Genomic DNA, 27,619 nt, shown 5'->3' with positions numbered 1-27,619 from the left:
TTAGAACTTATTTTAAGGGGTCTTTTGAGGGAGAATTTATTCTAAGCAAAGAATGAGCCAAGTGTAATGAACTTGGCTTATTTATAGCCTTAGTTAAAAGAGGAGAGTGAAACAATTTGGAGTACGCCATAATTTTTATCTTTTAGATTTATTCCTAATCCTAGCTCCAAATTGGATTTATATCTTAGTCATATAAAGAGCATTGAAAAGTCTTATAAACCAAAGTTTAAAGACCTGTTTCATGAACACCTGCTAGATAAATAACCCCAAGATCCCACACTTCCCATTCTTTCTCATTCTGCAAGGATCAGTGCATAGCTTTAGTATTCTCAAGACAGAGAATACCTGAGAATTGCTGTTCTTAGTGAAACTTACTTGTGTTGGAAGAGTTCACTGGTAGTTATCTTGGCTAGGGATGGAAGAGTGCAGCAGGGGTGGAGAGAGTGAGGTGGAGGTTTATGGGAAGGCTTTTAATAACAGATTTAAATTCTTTAATGGATTTTTAGTTTTTTCTTTATGAGCTTTGGTAATTTTTAGTTAGAGATATATTCCTATCAATCACATGGTCAAATTTATTAGCCTAAAGTTACTTATAATCTTTGTATTATCTTTTTGATGATCGTATGACTGACCTATAGTGATATCTCCTTTTTATTTAAAATTTTTTTTAAGACAGGGAATACTCATCAGAGAAATGGATAGCTTGGGTCTGTAACAAGGCATTTTAAAGTATAGGTTAGTAACTTTATAGCAGTGACAGTATACACTGCTATATACAGACTAACTGATCAGATCACAATTTCAATGTTTATAACAGAATAAGCTTCCCTGTAAAAGCAGCACCTTTGTGACATTTTAAACTTATTATTGTTCTCCTTTTTCCTTATCCTCTCCTTTAACAGAATCCACACCAACATTCTCATAATCCTTCTCAATGGTGACCGTGTCCTCATGGGCCTCAGAAAACTCTCCTTCCTCCATCCCCTCACACCAGTGAACAAAGGCACACTTGGCATACATCATGTCAAACTTGTGTTCCAGGCAAGCCTTGGTCCCAGCAGTGGCTACGGTGTTGCTCAGCATGCACACAGCTCGCTGTACCTTGGCCAGGTCTCCACCAGTTACCACACTGGGAGGCTGGTAATTAAATGCCAACCTTGAAGCCAGTGGGGCATCAATCCACAGCCTGCATGGTGTTCTCGGTCTTGATGATGGCAGTGGCAGCACTGACATCTTTTGGAACCACATCACCATGGTACAACAGGCTGCAAACCATGCATTTACCATGGCAAGGGTCTCATTTCACCATCTGGTTGGCTGGCTCAAAGCAAGCATTGGTGATCTGTGCTATAGAAAGCTGTATGTAGTAGGCTTTCTCAGCAGACATCACAGGGGCATAATGTGGCCAGGGGGAAGTGGATGTGGAGATAGGGCACCAGGTTGGTCTGGATTTCTGTCATATCAACATTCATGGTTCCATCAAATTTGAGGGAGAAGCAGTGATGGAGGACACAATCTGACCTATCAGCCTATTCAGTTTCGTATAGATTGGGCACTCAGTATCAAGGTTTCTATGACAGATGTCATAGATGGCCTCATTATCTACCATGAAGGCATAATAGCTACATCCCACAAGTTTTAATATTTTGTATCTTTGTTGTCATTCAGTTCAAAGTATTTTTTTAAATTTTGATTTCTTTTGCCCCATGGATTATTTAGAAGTTTATTGTTTAATTTCTAAATATCTGAGGGAATTTTAAATTATCTTTCTGCTATTTATTTATACGGTAAAGTCACTGATGTCAGAGAACATACTCTCAATAATTTGGAATTTTTTGAAGCTTTGTTTATGGCTCAGCATTTGGTCAGTTTAGGTATATGTTCCATGTGGATTGGAAAAGAATTTGAATTCTGTCATTGTTGGGTGTACTGTTATCTATGTCAGGTCAAGTTTGTTAATTGTGCTGTTGATAATTTTTTGTCTGCTTGTACTATCAGTTGTTGGATGAGGTATGTTAAAATCTTCCACTATGATTATAAATTCGTTTGTTTTTCCTTTTTGTTTTGCCAGCGTTTGTTTTGTATGTTTTGAACCATATGTTGTTGGATTATATCTTCTGTTGGCAAATGCCCCCAGGGCAAAATAGCTGCTGATCTTCAGTTCGTTTCTGTATAGTTCTCCCCTTTCTAGAGATTTAATCCATCTTGTTCTCAATTACTTCTTCATCTCTCTGATTTCTTTAAAAATATGATTTTTATCAATAGTGCAGCTTTTCTAACTGTAATCAGCAGGAACATTGTTCTGCCATGAACTATTACGACATACCCAGGAGTGGAAATCTTTATTCCAATTTTAATGGTGGAATGCTTAAATGTATTTACATTTAAGCACGTTTACATTTAAACACAAACAATTAAATTCCTTGGAGGAGTCATGTTTAGAAATATGTATTTTTAAATCTATTATTATTATTATTTGAATCATTTCTTAAATATAGAATCTAAAATTGGACATTTTCTCTTAAATAGGATTAATTAACATTTTAACTTTAAAATTACATATGGACTTCTTTACTAACTCACTGTTAAAATGATATTTAAAAGTGCCTATACATTTGGTGAGTCCAGTGTTTACAAATGCACTTTGTTAATTTCCTTTAAAACTGTACTTTCCTGTTTCATCTCATTTTTTTCCCCCTAAAATTTTTAGGATTAATTTGTTTTATACTTTGGTCTTTCTGTTTTCCATTGATTTATTAAAAATAACTTCCATGATGATTATTATGAAACTATGCTGAGTACTTTGGCCAGGATTTATGCCAATTGCTGGATAATAGACATTATCTGGAATGTGTCTCGTATACCACCTGGCAATACTTTAGGTGTTAGAGTAGGAGAGAGTAGGGATGGGGGAGTTGGAGGGTTGGGAGGGTCTCAAGGAGTTGGTCCTCTCAAATTTCTTTAAACCATGCAGCTGGTACCAGCAACAATAAAATCTTCCCATTGTTTATATTTTGATTTCTGATATTCTTATCTTTACGTGCTTCAGTGTTGAGCCAGACTGCCTGTGTTGGTATCCTGGCTCTACTTATTAGCTGGTGAAGTTGGGCAAATCATTTAACCTTTGTTTCTTCATCTGTGATTTGGAGATAAAAATAGTACCTTCCTTATGAGGTTGTTGTAAAGATTATGTGAGTGAAAACATTTAAAGTCTTTAGGACAGTGTTTTTGGGGGGGGGCAGTGCTTAATGAATATTAGCTGTTAGTATTTTAATTTTTAATCTGTTTCTAAACTTCACATATTTTGAATTTGAATAGATGATTGATTTTTTGGTTCACTGTGATAGCTATTGTTTTTTGTTTCCCAGGACATCCCCTTCTACCTATCCTTCCTCTTTTGGAGCTATATCTTGCCCACTCACCCCCACCAGAGAGGTGGGCCCAGATTCATCCTGGCCAGTCTAGGTTAGTTCCCTAGATAAAGTGGTAGGTTCAAGTCTGAGTGGCATGTGACCAAAGTCCATCAGAGTCACCATCAGGATCAATATATAGGCATTGAGAGAAGAAAACTTCTCTTTCTACTGGGATTGGGAAGGTGAGATTTAGCTTATAAAGTTATTGGCAGCCATCTTCCAATTTCATATGTAGAAGCTGCTTATATAGTAAAGCTAAGGAAACACTATCAAGGATAAGAGAGAGAGAAGTGGGAGGAGGGAGTGAGAGAGAGAAAGAAACACATACACACCGAAGGAGACTCAGTTCCATTTTTTGAGGCCCTCCTTCATGTAGCTCTTCTTTCAGAGCTATGCCAGTTTCCTGTGAACCAATAAATGCTATTTTTTTCTCTTAATGTGGTTTGAGTTGGCTTTCTATCAACCTGCAATGAAGAGTTCTGATGAATATGTTAATGATATTTTTTGCCCAAAGAACTTTTCTTGCCCAAAGAATTGCCTTTATCACTTTTGTGTTTGTCAAAGACTAGTGCATAATAAGCCATTAAGTAGAGGATGAATGCCTGTAAAAAGAGATAAAAATTATGATTTTTTAGGAAGATCTCTGAGTTTAAGATTTTTTCCATGTCAGATTTTTCTTTCTAGCGATGCTATAGGGATAATGAGAGTAAATGTCTCAAAGAAAAATTGCAGTATAATTTTAATTAGAAACTATTAACCACATTTAGAAGCTCTGATTAAAGATATAGTAGCTAAAGGGGATAAAATTACATTTCCAGTTATTTGTGAATTTAATCTTTACTGTTCTTGCTTCTTATGAATCTCAGATAGAGTGAGCAGACCCAAATTGGTCTGAAGCTTAAAGAGTGACCCAGAATATAATTGAGAGGCCCAGAAGGGTAATGAGTAAGTGTCAGCATTCACAGCTAGTGAAAATGGTATTTGTATTTTTAATTGGGATAGTTAGTCTGGATAGGAGCCAGGTATCACAACATGGCCACATTCACATGCAAGTTTGCAATTTGATTAGGATTTGAAAACATATTAGGGAAGGAAAGAATTTCCTTTAAAATCACCCTGCAAACTGAATAGCTAATGTGGTAGAAATGATTTCTTATAGCTTGAGAAGCCAAGAAAAAAATTTAGTCATTCTTCTAATTCTGAGGGTGGCTATATGTAAAGAATAGTACATGAACCATATTTACTTCTGTTTTCTTTTTTGTTGTGCATTAAGTATTTGAATTTTGCCTGAGATTGGAAAAGTAGTTTATTTGGATGTATAAGACATGTTTTTTTTTTTAAGTAGAAGATATTCCTATAGATTAGCTAATTTTCTTTGCAAGTGTTTGTTTGCACAGGAGAATTAAATACAAGTCCTCCACAGGAGAATTAAATACAAGACTGAAATAATGCCTTAATATAATGTCTCAAGTAGTGAACTGTTTGGTTATATTGTGTCCCATTATTCCCTTAATGTGTCTTATAAAGTTGTGCCAAAGAATGAGATTGAGATCCTCTGCTGTCAGGCACATAGACTGGATTGGCCTGTCTCTGGATTGACCAATCTCGGCTGCTTAATTGCAAGCATCCTCATCATTTCATCTGATTGGTTGCAGTACACATCTGCTATAATCGATTGACCAGGTTTCATGAAGCTGTCATGGATAATACCAGCGCTGGACCACCAAACAGATGCGATTAGTTTTTTGTGATGAATATTTGGTTTTGGACTGTGTTTCAGCACTTCATCATTATCCAACTATTGTGCCAAATGCTTATGATTGTCAAAAAGAATCCATTTTTCATCACAGATAACAATATGGTGTAGAAATGGTTGGCCTTTATGTTGTGACAGCAAAGAAAGGTAAGCTTCAAGATGGTTTCTCTTCTGATGCTCATTTAATTCATGTGGTACTCATCTGTCCAGCTTCTTTACCTTGCCCATTTGTTTCAAATGGTCTAATATTGTTGGAATAGTAATGTCAAACCTTGCTGTTAATTCTTGCTTAGGTTGAGATGGATTTGCTTTCACTACACCTTTTGGCTTATCACTATCCACCTTGGTCTTAGGTAACCCACATGACTCATTTTCAAGATTAAAATTACCAGAATGGAACTTCTAAAACCATCGATGTACTATGTGTTCATTAATCACATTCTTCCTAAACACTTTGTTGATATTTCGAGCTGTCTGTGCTGCGTTGGTTCCACAATGGAACTCATATTCGAAAATAACACCAATTTTTGACTTATCCATGGTTCCACAAAAGTTGCTCTAAAAAAATTTTTGAAAGATAATCACAAGCCAAAACATGCATTCGAAAGGCTGAGGATGTACCTTTACAATACAATACAAACAAACAAACAACAAAAAATGTCAACATGAAATGTCAGAGATAATCAACTCTCAAACTTAGTACTTAAAGAAATCGGACATTTCATATTTAATAACCTAATATTATTATCCTCAACAGAGCCTCTAGGGATCTAAGGCACAGAGAATTTAATTTCTTTAAGATTATACAGTTAGTAAGTGGCTGTAGACCTTCTGCTCTTAGCCACTATGCTATTCTGTCTCTCTGTTAACAAAGCAAATGTCTCATCTTCTAGTTATGTTAAATAAATATGCTTTTGGTGAACTGTAAAGTTAAGAATTCCTTTTCTCCACTTTTATATCTGTTATTTGAAGAATGAAAGGAAATGAGATGCTGACAATATGATCTTAGATCTAGAAAGACTCCACCAAGAGACTTCTGCAATTGATAAATAAATTCAACAAAGTCTCAGGTTACAAAATCAGTGTACACAGATCAGTAGCATTCCTACACACCAATAACAGTCAAGCTGAGAGTCAAATCAAAGACTCAATAACATTCATAATAGCTACAAAGAAAATAAAATACATAGGAATATACTTAACCAAGGAGTTGAAATATCTCCTTAAGGAGAATTATGAAACACTGAGGAAAGAAATTTTAGATGATACAAACAAATGGAAAAACATATGCTCATGGATCGGTAAAATCAACATTGTTAAAATGTCCGTACTAACCAAAGTGATTTACAGATTCAGTGCAATCCCCATCAAAATACCAATGTCATATTTCACAGATCTAGAAAATATAGTTCTATGCTTTGTTTGGAACCAGAAAAGAGCCCAAATAGCCAAAGCAATCTTAAGCAAAAAGAACAAATCTGGAGGCATCATCTTACCAGACTTCAAACTATATACTATGAGGCTATAGTAACCCGAACAGCATGGTTACCAAAATAGAGGCACAAAAATAGAGACATAGACCAAGGGAACAGAACAGAGAAGCCAGATACAAAACCATTTACATACAGCCAACTGATCTTTGGCAAAACAGATAACAATATACACTGTGGAAAAGAAGCCTTATTCAGTAAATGTGATGGGAAAATTGGATAGCCACATGCAGAAGAATGAAACAGGATCCATATCTGTGACCACTCACAAAAATTAATTCAAGATGGATTAAAGACTTGAATGCAAGGCATGAAACCATAAGAATTCTAGAAGAAATGTTGGAAAAACTCTTTCAGATATTGGCCTAGGCAAAGAATTCCTGAAGAAGACACCAGCATCAATCACAACAACAACAAAAATAAATAAATGGGACTTGATTAAATTAAAAGCTTCTGCACAGCTAAGGAAATAATCAACAGAGCAAATAGACAACTGACAGAATGAGAGAAAATATTCACATGCTAATAACCAGTATCTACAAGGAACTCAAGCAAATCACCAAGAAAAAAACAAATAACCCCATTAAAAAGTGGGCAAAAGACATGAACAGAAGCTTTTCAAAAGAAGATAGACACATGTCCAATAAGCATATTAAAAAATGCTCAATGTCAGTAATCATCAGGGAAATGCGAATTAAAACCACAATGAGATAGCACCTTACCCCAATGAGATAGCACCTTACCCCAGTTAGAATGGCTTTTATTAAAAAGTCCAAAACCATAGATGCTGGCATGGATACAGAAGGAAAGGAATGGCAGTTATACACTGTTGGTGTGACTGCAAATTAGTATAACCTCTATGGAAAACAGTATGGAGATTCCTCAAAGAACTAAATGTAGACCTGCCATTTGATCCAGCAATCCCACTACTGGATATCTGCCCAAAGGAAAAGAAGTCATTTTATCAAAAAGACACCTGAACTCGAATGTTCATTGCAGCACAATTCACAATTACAAAGATGTGGCATCAACCCAGTGCTCATCCATTCATGAATGGATTAACAAAATGTGGTATATGTATGCCAAGGAATACTACACAGCCATGAAGAAGCATGAGTTAATGCCTTTTGCAACAATTTGGATGGAACTGGAGACCATTATCCTAAGTGAAGTATCACAAGAATGGAAAAACAAACACCACATGTACTCGTTATTAAATTGGAGTTAACTGATGAGCACACATGTGCACAGAGGGAAGTAAAACTCAGTGGAAACCAAGCAAGGGGGAGGGTGGAGGAAAGGAAGGGTGAAAACCTACCTAACAGGTGCAAAGAACACTGTCTGGGCACACGTATAACCTGACTCAAAGATACCAAAAGCAATCCATGTATTAATAACCAAAACCATTTGTATCCCTGTAACATATTGAAATAATAATAATAATAATAATTAAAAAAAGGAAATGAGATGAAAATCATGAAAAAGCTTACAAACGTAAATGATTTTTTTCTTGTGTCTACATTGTGTATTGGGACCTACCTTTACTAAATGTTTCCATTGTTAATAGGAAGTGTTAATGCTCAATCAACATGTCAGAGGATGGGGTTTCAGCAACCGTATTTTAATGGGGCAACTAGAGAACCATGGCTCTAGTCTAGTTCAATATGAAGAGCAGATTAGATTAACTATACTCTGAGGAAATGCTTTTTAAATATAGATTTTGGAGGTCCTTCTTAGAGTCATTTTTTTCATGGTTATCCAATATTAATAGGAAAGTAATGATCTTATAAAATAGAATTGTTCAAGGTAACTTACTAGAATGGATCATCTGTGTTTGCCAAATTAAATAGGGTAATTTAAAATACAGTCATCCCTTGGTATACCTGGGGGATTGGTTCCAGGATCCCTGCATATACTTAAATCTGTGCATACTCAAGTTCCCCCATTTGACCTTGTGGAACCCACGTATAAGATCATGTGTATACGTGTGTTTCACATCCTGCAAATATTGCATTTTCAATTCATGTTTGGTTGAAAAAAAGCTGCTTACAGGTAGATGCATGCAGTTCAAACTTGTGTTGTTTAAGGGTCAACTATATATCAAGTTAGCATTCTAGATCCGTTTTTTGCCTAACACAAAACACTGATTTCTATTTTGTGCATTGTTTCATATAGATCTAATGAAATTGCTATTTTAATTCCTATTGTTAAGGCACGCTTAAATTCTTAATATTTTAAACATGCATATTATTAAAAATTCATTTTTGGAAATTGCTGTACTTGTTTTTGAATAGTAGTATGCATATTCCTTTACAAAATAACAGTATAAAATATGACATTCAGATTCCCTTTTCTAAAATGCTTGAACATCTAAATTTTCATTCATTAGGTTATAAATTTCATTAGTATTGTTCAACAAGAAGTAACAACAAGGAACTTGTAGAGGATTCTATAGAGTGTCAGGTGTGTTGAAAGATCAGGGGTGAATGTTTCATCTTGTATAAAATTATCTCAGCCCCTTGGATGGTCTAAAAAAAGAGACAGTAAGTTCCAATTCTGTATGTTTTAATTTCTTATTTTATCTGTGTTTCTCTGTCTTTTGTCTTTTCCTATATATTCCTTCTTTTACTCACATCTCTCCTGTTTGTTTGTTTAGATCTATCAAAGTTGGAAATTGAACACTATTTCTAATGTGGTATGAGGTCTGAAATGTTTGGGAATTCTCAAATTCACCAATGCAACTATAGTAATTTTGTTAAGGTATGACATACTTACACATTCTTCAAGCTAGGGTGTGGAAGTCAGCTAGTAGGTGAGCCTAGTTGATTGTCCTACTTTAGCATTTGCTGCTATTTTTCCTTCTTACAATAACTTTCATGAAGTGATACAGGCTTTCGTACAGGATCATTTTGTGGGAAATGGACCTGAAAAGGAAGCCATTGGTAGTGGAGAGAAAATGAAAAAAAAAAAAAAAACGCTGAAAAAGATATGACTTTTAGCCGAAAAATATGTTTAAGAGACATCAAAGAGTGGGATGTCATTTTTTAGGAGTTTGAGTTTAGCCATTAACATAGCCACCATTACTCTACAAGATGGAGAAAAAGGGACTCTAACAGTTTCGGAAAGTGTTCTTGCTGTGTTAAAAACAATTTGAGAAGGAGAACACTTTACTCAATGGTTAACATTCAGTCTTTTGAGGTAGATACCACTATTAACTCTATTTTTATGGGTAGTAGACAAAGTTAAAACTTGGCCAGTATCATAGAGTTATTAAGCAGCGGAGCCTAGATTTGAACTCAACTGTGTTTGGAAAGCTAATAATGCTACTACTGCCTGTACAACTGTATTCTACAGATAAGAAAACTAAGTTACAGAGAAGCTAAGTAATTTGCCTTCAGAGGACTTCATTGATTACTTGGCCCCCCGATAATTTTTCGATATATTATTTATCTAGAATTAATGCAAAGAATGTGCTGCCTTTTATGATTCTGCTAAAGTTACAACTGTTAACAAAATCTGATTAGTTTAATACATTTCTTTTTTTTCTCTTTTTGAGACAGGCTCTTACTCTGTTGCTCAGGCTGGAGTGCAGTGGCACAGTCATGGCTCACTACTACTACAGCCTCAAAGTCCTGGGCTCAGGTGATCCTCTTATCTCAGCCTCCGAAGTAGCTAGGACTATAGGCACACACCACCATGCCGGGATAATTTTATTTTCTTTCTTTATTTTTTGTAGAGATAGGGTCTTCCTATGTTTCCCAGGATGGTCTCGAACTCCTGGCCTCAAGTGATCCTCCCTCTTCAGCCTCCCAAATTACTAGGATTACAGGTACGAGCCACCACTCCTGGCCAGTTTTATACATTTTACATACAAAAGTAAACGTGCTGTGTTTAAAACATGAGCACGTAGAAAACGTTTAAAACAAGAATCCACGTAGAAAATCTTACCAAAAGTCACTATTCTTTTGAAACTACAATGTGAGAATGACTTTGCTCAGATGCTAATTTTGGTCCTTTTTAACCAAAGAGCAATTACCGGGATAACTAAAAAGTGGTCTCTGCTTATGCTGTTCTCTTTGTCTGAAATGAACAAATGCTGATGTCCTCCCTATTCTAACCTTTCTTTCCCTCTTCTATTTTAAAGCAGTCAAATGACCTCTACTTTCTTTCTCTGGCTCTCTTGGATATAGAGTCTTCCTCCTTTGAACTTCCATAATGATTGAAGATTTAACTATTTTTCTCCTGCTTGGTGTACTCATTCATTTTGCTAGAGTACATCCTCAGGTAACCTTTAAAGAAAGAGTATGTGGAAAGTATGTTTTCTGAGTTCTTGCATACCTGAACATGACTTTATTCACCATCAGACTTGATTACATAGTTTATTTATAGTTTCGAGATCCTTATCATTATTTTTCCTCAGAAATGTGAAGGCTCTTTTGTCTTTTCTCGTCCAGTATTACTGGAAATTGAATGCCATTCTGATTCTTGATAGGTGATATGTTTTTGTCTCTCTTTCAAATTAGAAGGGATGGTCGGTACCATAATTCCCTTGTTTATTGATAGGAAGGTTTCTGAAAGAATATTGATTCCTTTACATTTGATACTCTTTTAAATCCTTTGTAATAGATGGGTAGCATAGAATAGTAGTAAAGAGCACAGATTCTGGAGGCGAATTGCCCAGATTTGAATCCCAACTCCACTATTTACTTGTTTCATGACCTTGGACAAGTTACTTAATGCTTTGTTGTTTGAGCTTTAAAAATGGGGATGATGGTAATATTAGCACCTACCTCTTAGGATTGCTAGAATGAGTTAATATTTATGGATACTGAGAACTGTACTGTATCAGGTACATAGTAACATGGGGGTTGTCAAGCTGCAACTCATGAGTCAGATCTAGCATATGACCTATTTTTGTACCGTCTATGAGTTACGATTGGTTCTTACGCTTTAAAAGGATTGTTTTTAAAAAAGATAATATGCATGGCATAAAGCCTAAACTATTACTATCTTGCCCTTTACAAAGTTTGCCAGCCACTTAACGTGTTGTATATATTTGTTAGAAAAAAATTACAATAATCTGATTGCAGGAGAATGAGGAGGATACGAAGAAAGTATTTATAAATTTTTCTTTCTTTCTTTCTTTCTTTCTTTCTTTCTTTCTTTCTTTCTTTCTTTCCTTTCATTGTAATTAAAGTTAAATTCATGGTAATTCTGGCAAAAAAATTTAAAGTGTAATCCAGAGGAATTGTTATTGCAGAGAAGAATTTAAAAATGTGCTTGGTTTTGAGTATACTGGTTGAATAAAGCAGTACCTAAGGGTATCACTGGGAGGTCTGTGGAATAGACTGGGGTACTACAAACCAAAGGAAAATAATAAGAAAAGCTAAGAAAGAAACATGGAAAGAAAGAAAAATAGGAGTGAAAAAATATTTGACAACATAATGCATCACCAAGAAAATGTCTTTCATGCTGTTTGGGGATATTCTTGGTTAAAACTTCTAAATGTTGTAGAAACCAAGTCATATTTTGTTCTAGCCTCCTGCTGTGAAAAATGACATGACAAATATACCTAAAACCTATTGTTTTCTGAAATATTGTGTTCATGCTTGAAATGTGCCATTGTGGAATAAAGTTCATTTCTGACGTAATATATCTGACCTTCCTTAGCTTGTGGCGTTGCTGTTTTCTTGAAACACGTGTTTGTCATTACTCTGTCTTTTAGGAAGTCTGTAGGCATTCATCCAGGAAAAGAAACTAACAGCAACCAAATGAATCTATATTGTTGCCTAGGATGAAAAATACTGACTTTTGTAACTGTACCCTGGGATATCTTTTTTTTCTTTAATCGCATTTTGAATTAGAAAACTTTAGGGGAGAATACATATGATAGATTTTATTATTATGAAACCCTTATTATTTTTCCTAAAATTTTAGTTCTATCCTTTTATAAGTAACTTAGACATTAGCATTTATTCTTCAGACAATTAGAATCAATGTTTGACTCTAATATTCCTAGTGTTTCTTGCTGGGGTCAGAATTTATATTCTTTATTTGTTATAGTGTAAGTTTTCTTTGATTAGATTTTAAAATATACTACTACTTGCACCTAACTGGGTTCTTAAATTTATGAACCCTTAAATTTGCAACAGTGAATTGTTTTTAATCTTAAAATTAAATAATCATGTCAGTCTATGTCACATAGTTCAGAAGTTTTAGTTACTGAATTTTAAAAAACATATAGAATAATTAAGTATTGCATATTTGTTTTAAGATTTCTGCTGAAAAATTTTTAGGAAATGTATTTCATACATACTTTAATAGCCACAATATACTACAGTACTTAATTAATCTTAGTAATAGAGGCTTTGGCTATTAGTTAATATACTAAATATAAACTATTGGCCAGGCACAGTGGCTCATGCCTATAATCCCAGCACTTTGGGAGGCCGAGGTGGGAGGATCACGTGAACCCAAGAGTTTGAGAACAGCCTGGGCAACATAGTGAGACCCCATCTCTACAAAAAAATAAAAAACTTAGTTGCGTGCAGTGGCATGTAGCTGTAGACCTAGCTAATTGGGAGACTGAGGTGGGAGGATCACTTGAGCCCAGGAGTTTGAGGCTGCAATGAACTACGATCACACCACTGCTCTCCAGCCTGGGTGACAGAGCAAGACTTTGTCTCTAAAAAAAAATATCCTTATAAACTTATCATTGTTGTAGTTTCTTGATGGGTTGACCCTTTATGAATATATAAGATCCTTATTTGTCTCTTGTAATAATTTTCATTTTTTTTTTTTTTTTTTTGAGACAGAGTCTCACTCTGTTGCCCAGGCTAGAGTGCCGTGGCGTCATCCTAGCTCACAGCAACCTCAAACTCCTGGGCTCAAGCAATCCTTCTGCCTCAGCCTCCCGAGTAGCTGGGACTACAGGCATGCGCCACCATGCCCGGCTAATTTTTTTTTTTCTATGTATTTTTAGTTGTCCAATTAATTTCGTTCTATTTTTAGTAGAGACGGGGTCTCGCTCTTGCTCAGGCTGGTTTCAAACTCCTGAGCTCAAACAATCCGCCCGCCTCTGCCTCCCAGAGAGCTAGGATTACAGGCGTGAGCCACCGCGCCCGGCCTATAATTTTCATTTTAAAGTCTATTTTGTCTGATGTTAGTATAGCCACTTCAGTTTTCTTTTGCTTACTATTTGCATGGAATATCTTTTTCTATCCTTCAATTTCAATCTGTTTGTGTCGTTGGATCTAGAATAAGTCTCTTGTAGACAGCATAATTGCATCATGTTCTTTTAATCCATTCTGCCAATCTGTTTGTTAATTGGAAAGTTTAATTCATTTACATTTAAAGTAATTACTAGGAGAGGGGCCAAGATGGAAGAGTAGAAGCAGCCTGCACACACTGCTCTCAGAGAAAATTGAAAGTGGAGAGTGGATATTCACCTTCAGATCAATTGTCTTAAGAGAAAGCATTGTGAATCAACAGAAAGGTGACAGGAGGCTCCCAAAGTGAAGGTGAGGGAAGAGAAACAACCTACTCTGTGGGATTAGAGGTACGGGGGAAGGCATCTGCAGGTGGGAAGGGACAGAGGAGAGAATCCCAGGGCTCTACCCCTCCGTGGGACATTGGTATCTGAGATGCAAGAGGGACCCTTCTTCACAGCAGGCTGCAGGACTGACATAGGGATCAGACTGGGGACTGAGCAGTGATGTTGCTCCAGAGACAAAGCACAAGGAAACACTAGCTTGTGAATTTTAGGTGCTGTGGCACCAGATCTGTTGCTACTGCCTCCCCATAGCCCCTGCTGGGCTGGGGAGGGATGAGGGAGGCTGGGCACTCTTGGAGTTTCCCGTGGAGAGGAGTCGTGCACCCCCACTGCTGCTGGGTGACCTGGGGCTGAGCAAAAGCTCCGATACCGCGGGCTGACAAACACTGCCACCTGTGGACATGGACAGATGGGCAGAGCTGAGCTCAAGCCACTGTGGGCTGACAAATGCCACCGCTTGTGGATCCAATGGGGCAGCGCTCAAGCCAACACAGGCCAACAAACTCCACTGCCCCATGGATGTGAGTGGGGCAGCCCTCAAGATCATTTATGGCTGCAGTGTGCCAACTGCCCGTGACAGCCACCGGGGAATAGTGAGAGAGATGTGAGACACAGGAGAGCAACAGGGTTAAATGCTCACAGTGTATCCATCCCTCTCCTGCTGTGTCAGTCTTCCAGAGTAGGACTCACGTGTGCCATCCAGGGACCTCTCCCTCTCTTCACTGAATAGGACAGTTCCAGGCAGAGGAGGAAAGGTGCACTGCAAACCTGTCTGTCTTGAGCTGAGAGAAGAGATGTCAGGTGAGAAGGAACAAGCGTTAGAACTCTGGCAATATGAAAAAACAAATTCTTTTTAAACCCCCAAAAGGATCACAATAGTTCTCTAGCAATGGACTCCAACCAAAAGGAAATTGTTGAAATGTCAGATATGGAATTCGGAATATGGATGGGAAGTAAGATCAATGGGATTGATGAGAAAGTTGAAAACCAACACAAAGAAACCAAAAAATAATTCAGGACATGAATGATAAACTTACTAAAGAGATAAATAACATAGGAAAAGATATAGCAGAACTTATAGAAATCAAAGAGTGATTTAGGGAATTTTAAAATACAGCACAAAGTTTTAACAACAGACTAGACCAAGCGGAAGAAAGAATTTCAGTGCTTGGAGAGAAAGCTTTTGAATTAACCCAGTCAGTCAAAAATGCAGAAAAAAGAGTAAAGAAGAATGAACAATCACTCTGAGAAATATGGGACTATGTAAAGTGAGCTATTATAAGAATAATAGGTATCCCTGAAGGAGAAGAAGAAAAAGCAAACAGCATGGAACACCTATTCGAGGTAATTATCAAGGAAAACTTTTCTGGTATCACTAGAGATTTAGATATCCAGATACGAGATGGTCATTGAACATCTGGAAGATTCATAGCAAATAGGACATCACCAAGGCACGTAGTCATCAGTCTGGCCAAAGTTAAAGTTAAGGAGAAAATCCTACAAGCTGTGAGATGAAAACAACAACTTCTTACAAAGGAAAACCTATCCGGCTAACAACAGTCTTCTCAGCAGAGACTTTATAAGCCAGAAGGGATTGGGGTCCCATTTTTAGTCTTAAACAAAACAGCTGCCAGCCAAGAATTTTATATCCTGTTGAGAAAGATTTCTCCAAAGATCAGGATAGAAAGAAATTTATTTACTTTTTCCTGGGTGAAAAAAGGCCAACACAGAAGTGAAGGAGGTAGAGAAGGTTGACAGAGAGAACCAGGTATTCAGGCTTTTTATTTAGGGGGTGAAGAAAGTATATGGTTGTAGCCAAATTAACAGGGTACTGCTACATCTGCTCCATTCTTTCTTCTTTCCTGGAGCTGATAACAGAAACTGAAACTGCAGCAGGATGTGAAAGTCTAAGAATTGGCTCCCCTCCGCCTTTCCTTGGGAATGGGATTATCTCAGGAGATGTGACTCTGAAGATACGGTTGAGGCCTGAAGCTCTCACCCTGCTGTTCACTCATGAACTTTTCAGGCTGTAAAAAAGCAGATTCTCAAAGCAATTTTGAAAGAGAGATTTACATCTCTTTTGCCTCTGTTCAGCCCTTTTCAGAAAGTGTGCAAAAGCAGAACTCCTGCAGGGTACCTGTTAGTGAGAGAACTCATGGGATTCATCTTTAATTGTTACTAGGAAATTGTGGGATTGTATATTTTCCTGTTAATTTTGCAAGGCCTCTCCTTTCACTGTTGATCCCACAAGTGAATTTTTTGTTTCGATTACTGTAATTTTTGGCTCCAGAATTTTTACTTGGGTCCTTCTTTATAGTTTTTTTTTGTTGTTGTTGATATACCCTATTTGGTGATACATTGTTTTCCTGGTTTCTCTGGAATTTTGTCCATGGTTTTCTTTGAGTCTGAGCATATTTAAGCCAGTTGATTTAAAGTGTTTGGCTAGTAAGCCTAATATTCGACTTCCTCATGGACATTTTATGTTAATTTCTTTTGTTCCTGTGAATGAGCTATACTTTCTTATTTCTTTGCATGTCTCTTGTTTTTTTGGTTGAAAATTGGACTTTTTTTTTTTTTTTTGAGACAGAGTCTCACTCTGTTGCCTGGAGTAGAGTGCCATGGCTTCAGCCTAGCTCACAGCAACCTCAAACTCCTGGGCTCAAGCGATCCTTCTGCCTCAGCCTCCCGAGTAGCTGGGACTACAGGCATGCACCACCATGCCCGGCTAATTTTTTCTATATGTATATTTTAATTGTCCAGCTAATTTCTTTCTATTTTTAGTAGAGACGGGGTCTCGCTCTTGCTCAGGCTGGTCTCGAATTCCTGACCTTGAGTGATCCACCCGCCTCGGCCTCCCAGAGTGCTAGCATTACAGGCGTGAGCCACCGCGCCCAGCTGAGAATTGAACATTTTTAAACATCATAATATGGCAACTCTGGAAATCAGATTCTTTCCCCTCCCTGGGGTTTGTTGGTACTTCTTGTGAGTTTTTTTTTTGTTGTTGTTTAATGACTTTTCTAAAGATTTTTGTAAAGTCTGTATTCTTTGTCTTGTGTGGCCACTGAATCCTGTGTTCTGTTAACTTAGTGGTCAACTAGCATTTTGACAGTTTCCTTTAACACCTGTTGGCAGAAAGAGGGTATAAGAAGAAAAGAAAAGAAAAAGAAACAAGAAAGGAAGAAAAAAGAAAATAGAATACTCTCTTAGTCTTTTCAGATTGGCTCTGTGTTCTCAGGCCTTTTCTGAACATGTGTCTAGCCCTGGGCAAATGCGTGTCCCTCTGGATTCTCCAATATATGTGGGAGCTTTTAAAAGCCCCCTATCTCCCATGTCTCTTCTGGCCTCTCTTCTCCGACATTGCTGTCTGTCTGTCAATCACTCTGACTGCTGTCAGTTGCCTCAGGCTGCTGCATGTAGTGCCTTTTTAGGCACCCAGGAAGCCGCCCAGCTGTGGGACTGCTCTGAATCAAATGAAACAAAGGGAAGCCCTTGACCCTGCCCTTCACGGAGCTGCCAGACAAGTCAAACCCCAGCAACCACAATTCTTTTAAAATAAGGTCTGTATTTTTGCTCCTTCCCTTACAACCTGCACTAGGAGTGGGGGGCGTTGATCTCTCTATAGCTGCCTCCAGTCTGGGGTGTGGGGGATGGTAGGCAGGCAATTTAAAATGCCAGAGCTCTCTTTTACCACAAAGCAACTGCTTCTTTCTTCACCAGACATGTTATTGAACCAATCTGAAGTCTGCTTGCCTAATGCAGCAAAGCCAAACACTGAAGCTGAGAGTTGTAGTGGGAGGAAAAGACTTTATTGTAGTGCTCCAGGCAAGGAGTATATGCAGCTAATGCTTAAGACCCGGATGCTCTGATGGCTTATAAGTTAGGGTTTTTAAAGGAAGGGGTATATTTCAGGCAAGAAAAATTGCAAATCAATATATGGAGGTTATATATCGGCCTGGTTCAAAAAGACAGTTATGTCTTGAAGGGGAGGGGGCATAGTTGGATTCAGAGATTCTTGGATGGGGAAAAGAATGTTAAGATGAATGTGACAGGCCCCTCAGAGGGAAATTTAGATCAGAATTCAATTCCTCAGTTCCCCCTTATCTGCATTTTCCATCCAGAGGATGTTTTTGAAAAACAACTCAAGAATATATGTTAAGTTTCCTTAGGGAACCAAAACACCTCATGACTGCCTTTCCTAGAGGTTCATTATTATTCCCATTAACTTTTTAAGGATAGCTAGGTGCCTGGATCTTCCCCTGAAGGGACTCAAGATTTTTCTTTATTTCCATGCTTGGGGGGACCCCGAGGCCCTTAAAGGGGTCCCTGCTCCATCTGAAGCCTTCCTCTGGTGGTTGTAAGATTTTCACTAGATTTCAGAGTTCAAGAAGAGTTTATTCTGACAGTTTGTGCCAGTTCATTAATTGTTTTTGAGGAGGGACTCTTCCATTTTTGGTGACACTGGCTCAGCAGGTTTTTAACAAGAAATATATTTCTAATGTCATGATACTTATCTCTATCTTAGCCCTGTCCCCCTTTTTTTTTTTTTTTTTTTTTTTTTTTTTTATCCCTTTTTTTCCCGGGTAGGGGACCTTTGCCTCAGCCTAGCTCACAGCAACCTCAAACTCCTGGGCTAAGCGATTCTCCTGCCTCAGCCTCCCAAGTAGTTGGGACTACAGGCATGTGCCACTGTGCCCAGTTTAGCCCTGTCCTTTTTATTTATGATTTAGACAAAGCTATGTTAGACTTGCTTATCAGATTTGAGGATGCCATTGTTACCAAAAGTTCAGTACTTGTCCCCATGGCTGAACAAAGAGCAAGGACAAGTGGTTTGAGGAGAAGGAAAGCATTTGTTAATTTGCCAGGAAATGAGGAGAATGGTAGCCTCTCATCTTAAAAAAAAGAAAAAAAACAGAAACACCGTCCTGTTTATAAGCAGAAATACTGAGCTTTTAAAAGTTTTCAGCTTTGGGCTATTTCTGTTTAACTATAGCATCTCCAGTGAAGACAATCTCATGACCTCTGCCCAGACAATTCCACTGAGTCCTCTCCTGTGGTACAAAGAACAAAGTACACTTCACCGCCCCTCTAATTACTGGGGTGGAGCAGGGATACAAGTTTTAATTCTCAGAAAGAATTGGGGGAGGCAGTTAACAAGACAACTTATAAAATATTTTACCTTTTTCCAAGCGGTTCCCTCTGTTACATATTCCCCAATGTCAATTTTACCCTTCCACATCAATGGGAGGAGGGGTGACATAGTCATCAAGCTATTTCCTGCTGAATTGGGGCAATGTTTTAGATGGAAGGTTTACACTTATTTATGCCATTGCAAAGCTTTGGCAGTAGATGTACAAAAATAAAGAATGCAACAGGTTACGAGGTAAAAAAGGGCATAAGCAACAACTACAACTGTGAGGATTGACAAGTTGAAATGGAGGATACCTGATAAGAGAGATTTTACCCTGCTTGGTATCTAAGACACCAGTAGGACTGTGGGTCCTTACTGTCACCTTGCACACAACATCTGATACAGGGCTGGGTAAGAAAGAAACATGGGACCTCTGAGTGGGGAGCTATTAGTTGCACCCTGTAGGTGATCTGAGAGACTGGCTTCTGCGAATTGAGAAATCATGTACAGGAATACTTGCACCAAATGAAATTTAGGATGACAAACCTAGCAGCGAGGACAGATCAGCAGAAGAGGCAATAAATAGCCTGGAGGAATCCTCACTAAGGACTTATCTCTCCATTCTATAGACAGAACAAATAACCAAAGAAAGGTTAGTGAAAATATCAGCATTTTCATTTTTTTTCCTTCTTCTTAAACAGATACTTTAGATTGCCTAAAGGCTGGCCCATCCACTGGGAGATTAGGTCCTCTTCTTCCATGGGATACCTCTTTACTCTGGTATGATGGACCCAAGCTTTTACTTCTAACAATTTCAACAAGGTGTAAGTTGTTAGAAGCACTTCATAGAGTCCCTTCCACTTTTCTGACAGTTGTTGTTTAGGTCCTTGTTCTTTTCAGGCTTTAAGCAACACCAAGTCTCCTGGTTTAAAGGGGGTGGAGGGTTGTCTCCAGTTGGGGTGAAGACCTGAAAGAAGCAAACTCATGCATAGTGGTTAGTATCTGACCCACTCTTTTGACATACTGCTTTACTCTGCTTTCTTTACTCATGGTTATATTACCATACTTACCTGGGAGTGCTATGAAGGGGCTCCCATAAACTATTTCTTACCGGCTTAATTTAAGCCTACTTCTAGGGGCTACCCTTATCCGGAGGAGGGCAGGGAGCACCATTGTAGATGTAGGGCTTTGCTTACTCGCTGAGTTACCTCTGATATAAAGGAGGGTCCATTATCACTCTGTATGGAGGAAGGGAGTCTATACTTTGGAATGAGTTCTTTCAGAAGGATTCTGGTAACTTCTGATGCTCTCTCCATTCAGGTGGGATAAGCCTCTACACAGCCTGTCACTTTTCTGTCTTTGGTTTGTGTTGAGCACATAAAGGGCAGCTCTGATTCAAACAGCATCTCTTAAATGAGGTCCCACCAAATCCATTAAGACCACATGCCGATATTGTGTGCATTCATGTAAGTGCTTCACAAGGAGTCAAACCTAGACTTTGGATCCTTATTTCCTGTCATCAGGAGCCCCCTTTCTTTCCCAATGGCACCTTGAGCATGCACAATCCTAAAAGCATATTTAGAGTCCGTATAAATGCTTACCTTTTTTACCTCTGGATAACTGAAGAGCTCTGGTTAAAGCAGTCAGCTCAGCTTTCTGGGGTGAAGTCCCAGGTGGCAGTGCCATTGTTTCCAGTGCCCATCGTTCCGTGACCATGCATATCCAGCCCTTCATTGTCCATTGTCCATAAAGCTGCTCCCATTGGTGGAAAGATCCCAGTGTGGCTCTGGCATTGGCTGATCTGACAGATCTATCCTGCTAGAATAGACAGCCTCCAGAACCTCTAAAAAGTCATGCTGCAAAGGCTCATTCTCTTTAGCTGGTAACAGGGTGGCAGGATTGAGAGTAGACACAGTCTTTAATAACAACTCGCAAGTAGCTGCTAATGCTCAGAGGCAAGGAGGCCAGCCTCTCACAATATTGTGCAGTGGCTTTGACAAGTATGCCACTGGCCGTGGGATGTCTCCCATATCTGTACTAAGACTCCAAGGCTCATTCCATATTTTTCATGAACGTATAATTTAAATTCTGCAAGTCAGGCAACCCCAAAGTTGGGGCAGTCATAAGACTCTGTTTTTTTTAAGGCATTTTGATAGTTTGTAGTGCAGATCAGTGGCTGGCTCCTTTAAGGGCCTCGTACAAGGGCTTTGCTATTAGTCCAAAGTTTGGGATCCAGATGTGACAGAACCTTGCCATTCCTGGGTACCTGCACAGTTGTCGTGGTTTCCCTTGCTAATTCGGAGTAACATGCCATGTTTGCAAATCTATCCAACTGCAGGTTCCACAAGTCCCCTGCTAAGCCCTCACCAAATAGGCAGGAGAGTTTTTTTAAATCTCTGAGGCAACGTAGTTCAGCAGTGCCAGGAGCCACCCTTGTCCCAGGATCCTGCTGTTCAAATGTGACTGAGTACCTTTCATAGTCACTTGAACAATATCATTAATGGCTCGTAGATCCTGCACGAATCTATACTCATTGGTATGGGGAATATAAATTCATTCTGAATGTCCTGGATCCCATCGGCCTATTCCACTTACTCACTGTTTGGTAGCTATCTTCTTGCAAATGCTGCAACAATGTGCAAGTCGGCTGAGGACCAAACTTCAAAGCGAACTGGTCTCCAGTGGCAGCCTCCTGTATGCTTAACCAGGCCCAGGTATTCATCTAGCAGGAGTTTGGTGGTGCCCTTGGAGGTGAGCTTCTGCTGCTTCTGGCACAGCTCCTGATGTTCCTGTTACTCACCCAGGTGTGCCGGATTCAGCGGTGGAGGCGGCAGTGGGAGTAGCTATAGCTCTAGCAGCGGCTCTCTGGGGTCCACCTCTTCACCCGCACTTGCTGATGGCTTCCTCACCACTGTCTGGCCCCCCTCTGCCCCTTGCCTGGCTTGTGGAATGCCGTGTGCAGCTGGTGCCTGAGGCCCAGGGCGGAGGCCAAGGGGGAGGCCCTGGGCCACTTTTGCCCACACAGCTTTGTGGCAGCATCACTTTGTGCCAATTAAAACGCCTGCTGATTGAGTCCCCACTGTCAGTCATACCCGGGGCTCCTGTAGGGACATTTGGATAGGTGCCACTAGTGAGGCATGGCGTCCCGGGCCCCCTCCTTTGTCATCTGAGTCCTAGAGGTGACTTCAACCTGGGGCAACTTTCTCTGCCCTTTCCTTTTGATTGTCTCAGAGGACCCTTAGTTGACAGAGCTAACAGAACACACATAGGTTTCAGTTTCTGTTCTTCCCTAGCATTGTATACTTTAAAGGTGATACCAGCAAGCTGTAAGGGATTCATGCCAATTATTCCTTCCACATGCTGCAGCTTCCTCTGTATATCTGGAGTACTCTGTGCTATAAGTCATATTAATCATGTGCATATTTTCGGGGGCCCTTGGATCCACATCTTTATATTTCCTATATCCCTGATGTGTTCCAAAAATTTAGAGGGATCTTCATTAGCTTTTTGTTGTAATTCTTTGACCTTGTTTAAACTTTTCTCTCTAGGCACTCTCCCTCCAGAGGCCTGCCAGCGTACACTTTTGATAATGATTTATTCTCACACCATCTGCGTCCACATTAGGATCCCAATTTGTGTAAGTCCAATAATACCTTGCTGGCTGTCCTTGCACATTCAAGCCCCCTATCTGATATTGCCATAATGGAAATTGCTCTGCCCTGACTGTGGGTGCCCTCTGGCCAAATTGAGTTACCTGCTGGGACTTAGAAGGAGAGACCATTCCCACTCCCAAGTCATGACCTAGTGGGCATGGGACTGAAGAATCGGTCCCAGTCACTCCCTCCCTGGATCCTCTCACAGTGCCAAGATGGTGGCAGCAGTGGCAGGCAGCAGTTGCTTCAGGCCTGGCTCTTTGGGGCTGCTCCCCAGGCTGGGTGTGGTATTCAGGTGGGGGCAGGGGGAAAGCTGCTCCCATTAGTGCACTCCATGACCAGTGCATTGGGGGCCCCAGCAACGTGAGCTTGAGTGCAGCCGAGCCTGCGGTACCTTCCCCAGTGGATGGGGAGCTGGCGGCAGAGGAGCAGGTTCATGAGATCAAACCCGATTTATCCCTCCCCAGTTTTATCACATGGCCTTTCAGCCTCTTTATTATGCAATTGCATGAAAGATTGTACATGTGGATCTCATTGCATTACCTGACCTTTGACAAAATAATTCCAGTTTTAAGGTAGTATAATTTAAGGTTTCATTCAACAGCCACTTCTCCTCACACTTCAGCATGTACATTGGATTACAATAACACCATTGTCTTTTAGACATAGACTTATAAGTTGACCATTCAGCCAAGATTCTCCCCAAGGGGTTTTCAGATGGAATAGAATGGAGCCTCCCATGCTGACAAATAACAATAATGAACACAACATAATAAGTAGACAATACAGGGAATTCCCAACGCAAATCATCTTAACGCCAAGGTCTTACCAAACGAGTGGGAACCCACAAACGACAACTAAATTCCCAAATGAGAATGAACATCTCCTAATCCAAAAGGTGATGAAAATCCCCCAGGTTCCCTAGTTCCATTCAATGGCAATTTCTACGCTCACATGGTGCCTCCAAACAAAATGCCCTGCCACAGGGCTGGAAGGTTTGAAAACCTCGCCCAAATGGGTGGAATCAAGGTCTCGGTGTGCACACTGGGGAACTCAGCAACTAAAATGGCCGAGGTGTCGCTTCATTTCCCAAATCCGTTTTCTTTTCCTCAAAAAAAGTTCAGGTTGGTTGGAGCTGTGTCTAATTTGGGGAGAAAGAGACTAGGAGTTCCCTGGAGCTAAACAGTCTCCAGCAGCTGCTGGGGTGGTACCTTATTCTCTCACCCCAACAAGACGCTGCTCCTACTGGGGAAGACCCACAACTTGACCTGGGGCTTCTCCCTGCCACAGCAGCAGTCAGAGGGAGCCATTCCACTGGGGCGCTGATGGGCCCAACCAGGGATACCAAATTCTGTTGGTGAAAGTTCAGTACTTGTCCCACGGCTGAATGAAGAATGAGGATAAGTGGTTTCAGGAGAAGGAAAGAGCATCTTATTAATTTGCCAGCAGATGAGGAGGATGGCAGACTCTCGTCTCAAAAAAAAAAAAAACACTGTCCTATCTATACGCAGCAATACAGAGCTTTTTTAAAAGGAGTTTTCAGCTTTGGGCTGTTGCTGTTTAACTATAGCATCTCCGGTGAAGACAATCTAAATGACGCAGCCATCTTCTGTGGTACAAAGAACAAAGAACACTTCCTGGCCCCTCTGATTATTTTCCTTAGACAGGGATGCAGTTTTTAATTCCCAAAAAGAGTGTGTGTGTTATGGGGAGTGGTTTAAGGAGACAACTTGTAAAACATTTCCCCCTTTTTGAGTCTGTTCTCTCTGTTATAACATTATCTAAGAAGAGTTGTGTGTATTTTGAGATGCAGAATGCAATGCTAAAGATGTTGATGTGCCTTGGGGTTCTGTCCTTGGCTATCTTCTTATTCCCCGAGTTATCACATCTTTACTACCCTATGCCAGTAATCCCCAAATCTATATCTCCACTCCACTTCTTCCTCCTAAGCTCCCAGTGTGTACACACTGAGAACAAAGTAAATATAAATTGAGTAGTAAATTTAGTTCTGAGCATCCTGAATGGCTGGCAAAAAAGGAAAAAAAATGGAATAAGGGAGCAGGGTCAGTGTGTGTGTTTCTAATAAAAGAGAACAACTTTTTTTCTGGAACTAAACTCCAGGAGAAAATTATGATGAGAGTACTTGCATTTGGGACATTAAATAACTTTAAGGATGATTTCAACAGTGTTTTATAGGAGACATTTTTAATATCAACAATGAATAAAAGTCAAAGACATACGGTTATAGTTTAGCTCAGTCATATATTATAATTGTTCTTCAAGTATTTATCTTTCTCACTGATTTATAAGCTCCACGAAGGTAGGTACTATTTTTTTTTTTTTTGGAAGGGCTCTATGGTTTGTTCTTTTCACATTCCCTAGAGCAATTTTCATATTGTGAAAACTATAACCATTTTTTTCTGAATTCTGTAATTAAATATCTGTGAAATTAGTAAACTGACTTTGTAATTTTAGTGGTTATCCAAAACATTTCTTGATTCAGAGAAAGAATAGTGTATCTGGGTAGTCATTTATTTCTAAGGTTTTGATTCTTTGTGATTTAACTGTGTTGGTTAAGTTATTATACACACGCATACATACACACACAGCAGATTTAATTTGACATTTTTTAATCACTTACTTTTCCTGTTCCTGCCATGGTCAACCATTATTCCCTTGCATTTAGCTATATAGAAATATATCAAAGTGTACTTTTGGAAGCCCTGATTTCTGCTCACCCTCATTTGTCAGCTGTAACCTTAGATGGCAAGTAGTTAGTAGGAATTCCATGCCAAATGAAGTCGGAGGTGGGTAGAAATCTATATTATGTATAATATTTTTACTATTCTCCTTTTTCTTTATTCTTCCTCCCTTCCTCCTTATACTTTTTCCCTTTGCCATTTTTTCCTTCTTCACTGCCTGTGCCCATCTATAGCACATACAAGAATTGCCAGCCTGTTTGATAGGAAAGGGAAAAGAACAAATGTGTATTGACTGTATTCTCTTTGAGTTTTGTGGGATTGGGGACCTGAATCTGAATCAGATAGAAAGTGGCGATATGGAAAAACCGTGTATCAAGGATGCTATATTATGTTGTCCAGATCTTTCCTTCAGGACTGAAAGATTTATTCCCTCAGCTGCTGGGAAGGTCTTCCCCTGACAGGTCTCAGGAGGCAGCCATCTCATGGAATTGTCAAATTGTCTGCTCACTCTAAACAGGGTTGTCTTAAACAAGATAATACTCTCTTTCTAGGGCAGCCCACATTAAATGACTTATCAACGTGAGTTATAAATAAAGGCTTGACCCTCCCTCAACCCAATTTAGGACAACTCTGAAGGGGTGTCTTAGGTGCCCTTTTCTAGTTAATAGGCAGTTTTAAAAGCTGAGCATAAAAACTTACCTAAATCTTTTTGTATTCTTATGCTAATATGAAATAATCTCTTTCACTGGTGTCATGTCTTGAGATATTTGAAAGCTGTCTTTAGACTCTCTTAGCTGTCACTTAAAATATTAATCATTACATGGGGTTAAAAAAAGAAGCAATGGCAGAAAACATGAGTGAGGTTAGAATATGGGGATCCATTTGATGGTAATATCTGGAAGATCCTACTTGAAGTGGCAAAGCCTCAATTATATAGAATTCCATTTCCTTCTATGGGTTTAGTGACTGTGGCTCTAGAGTGAATGATACATAATCATAATATGGTAAAGCCCACTAATCTGCTATTTGATTAGACTTATACACATAACACAAAAATCATAGGCCCCAACATTGTAAAAAAATAATATAACTTATAAAAATGAGTGGGTACAAGGAAGCATAAGTGCTACAATTTCTTCCTTATATACAGAGGACAGTAGAAGATACCTGAAACAGATTCTGTTAAATGTGGTTGACTCTAGCGCAGAGGGGTAAAGGGAAGCTTGTAGTTTTCATTTTAAGTCCTTATGTGCTATATACTTATTTTTTTTGTTTGTTTGAGGCAAGGTCTTGCTCTGTCACTTGGGCTTGAGTGCAGTGGGCCCACTTATAGCTTACTGCAGCTTCAAACTCCTGGGCTCAAGCAATCCTCCTGCCTCAGCCTCCTGAGTAACTGGAATTACAGGTGTGCACCACCATGCCTTGCTAATTATAGAGACAAGGGTCTTGCTATGTTACTCAGGCTGGTCTCAAACTCTTGGCCTCAAGTGGACCTTCCACCTTGGCTTCCCAAAGTGCTAGGATTACAAGCGCGAACCACCGTGCCTGGCTGTTTTTTTAAAGAAACATATTGTATGCATAATTTCTATAAACCCAAGCAACTAAAATATGGTAGTGGTTGTGTGTGTGTGTGTGTGTGTGTGTGTCAGGAAGCAGGGGTGAGGGGAAAATGGCTTTTAAACAATATTTTCTTCTAGAATCTTTCTCATTAACTTCCATGTTTTGAATAAAGTGATTTGCAAAAATAATGGACGCTTTTATAAACACATGTAAGAAATAATTAAGTAGCAGGAGTTTCATAAATATCTTTTTATGGAAGTGCATCAGTTCTTGTGTTTCGGAATTTGAAAGCCCTTTTGAGGAAATAGTCACTCTCTGGCTTACTATGTATGGAATGAAAAGAAACTTAAAAGTATAATTTTATT

At 39.1% G+C, this 27,619-nt stretch overlaps 1 protein-coding gene and 1 pseudogene across 1 annotated transcript in view; one reads left to right on the top strand and one right to left on the bottom strand.

The window, feature by feature from the left end:
- PDE3B (phosphodiesterase 3B, cGMP-inhibited) overlaps positions 1–27,619 on the top strand; it is a 162,369-nt gene that overhangs the window by 39,375 nt on the left and 95,375 nt on the right. The gene's annotated exons all lie outside the window — the stretch shown is intronic.
- LOC105818220 lies at positions 865–24,422 on the bottom strand (annotated as a pseudogene).

This window comes from Propithecus coquereli, unplaced genomic scaffold (assembly GCF_000956105.1).
Source record: "Propithecus coquereli isolate 6110/MARCELLA unplaced genomic scaffold, Pcoq_1.0 Scaffold44, whole genome shotgun sequence".
NCBI lineage: Eukaryota > Metazoa > Chordata > Mammalia > Primates > Indriidae > Propithecus > Propithecus coquereli.
This window is presented reverse-complemented; position numbering and strand designations above follow the sequence as displayed.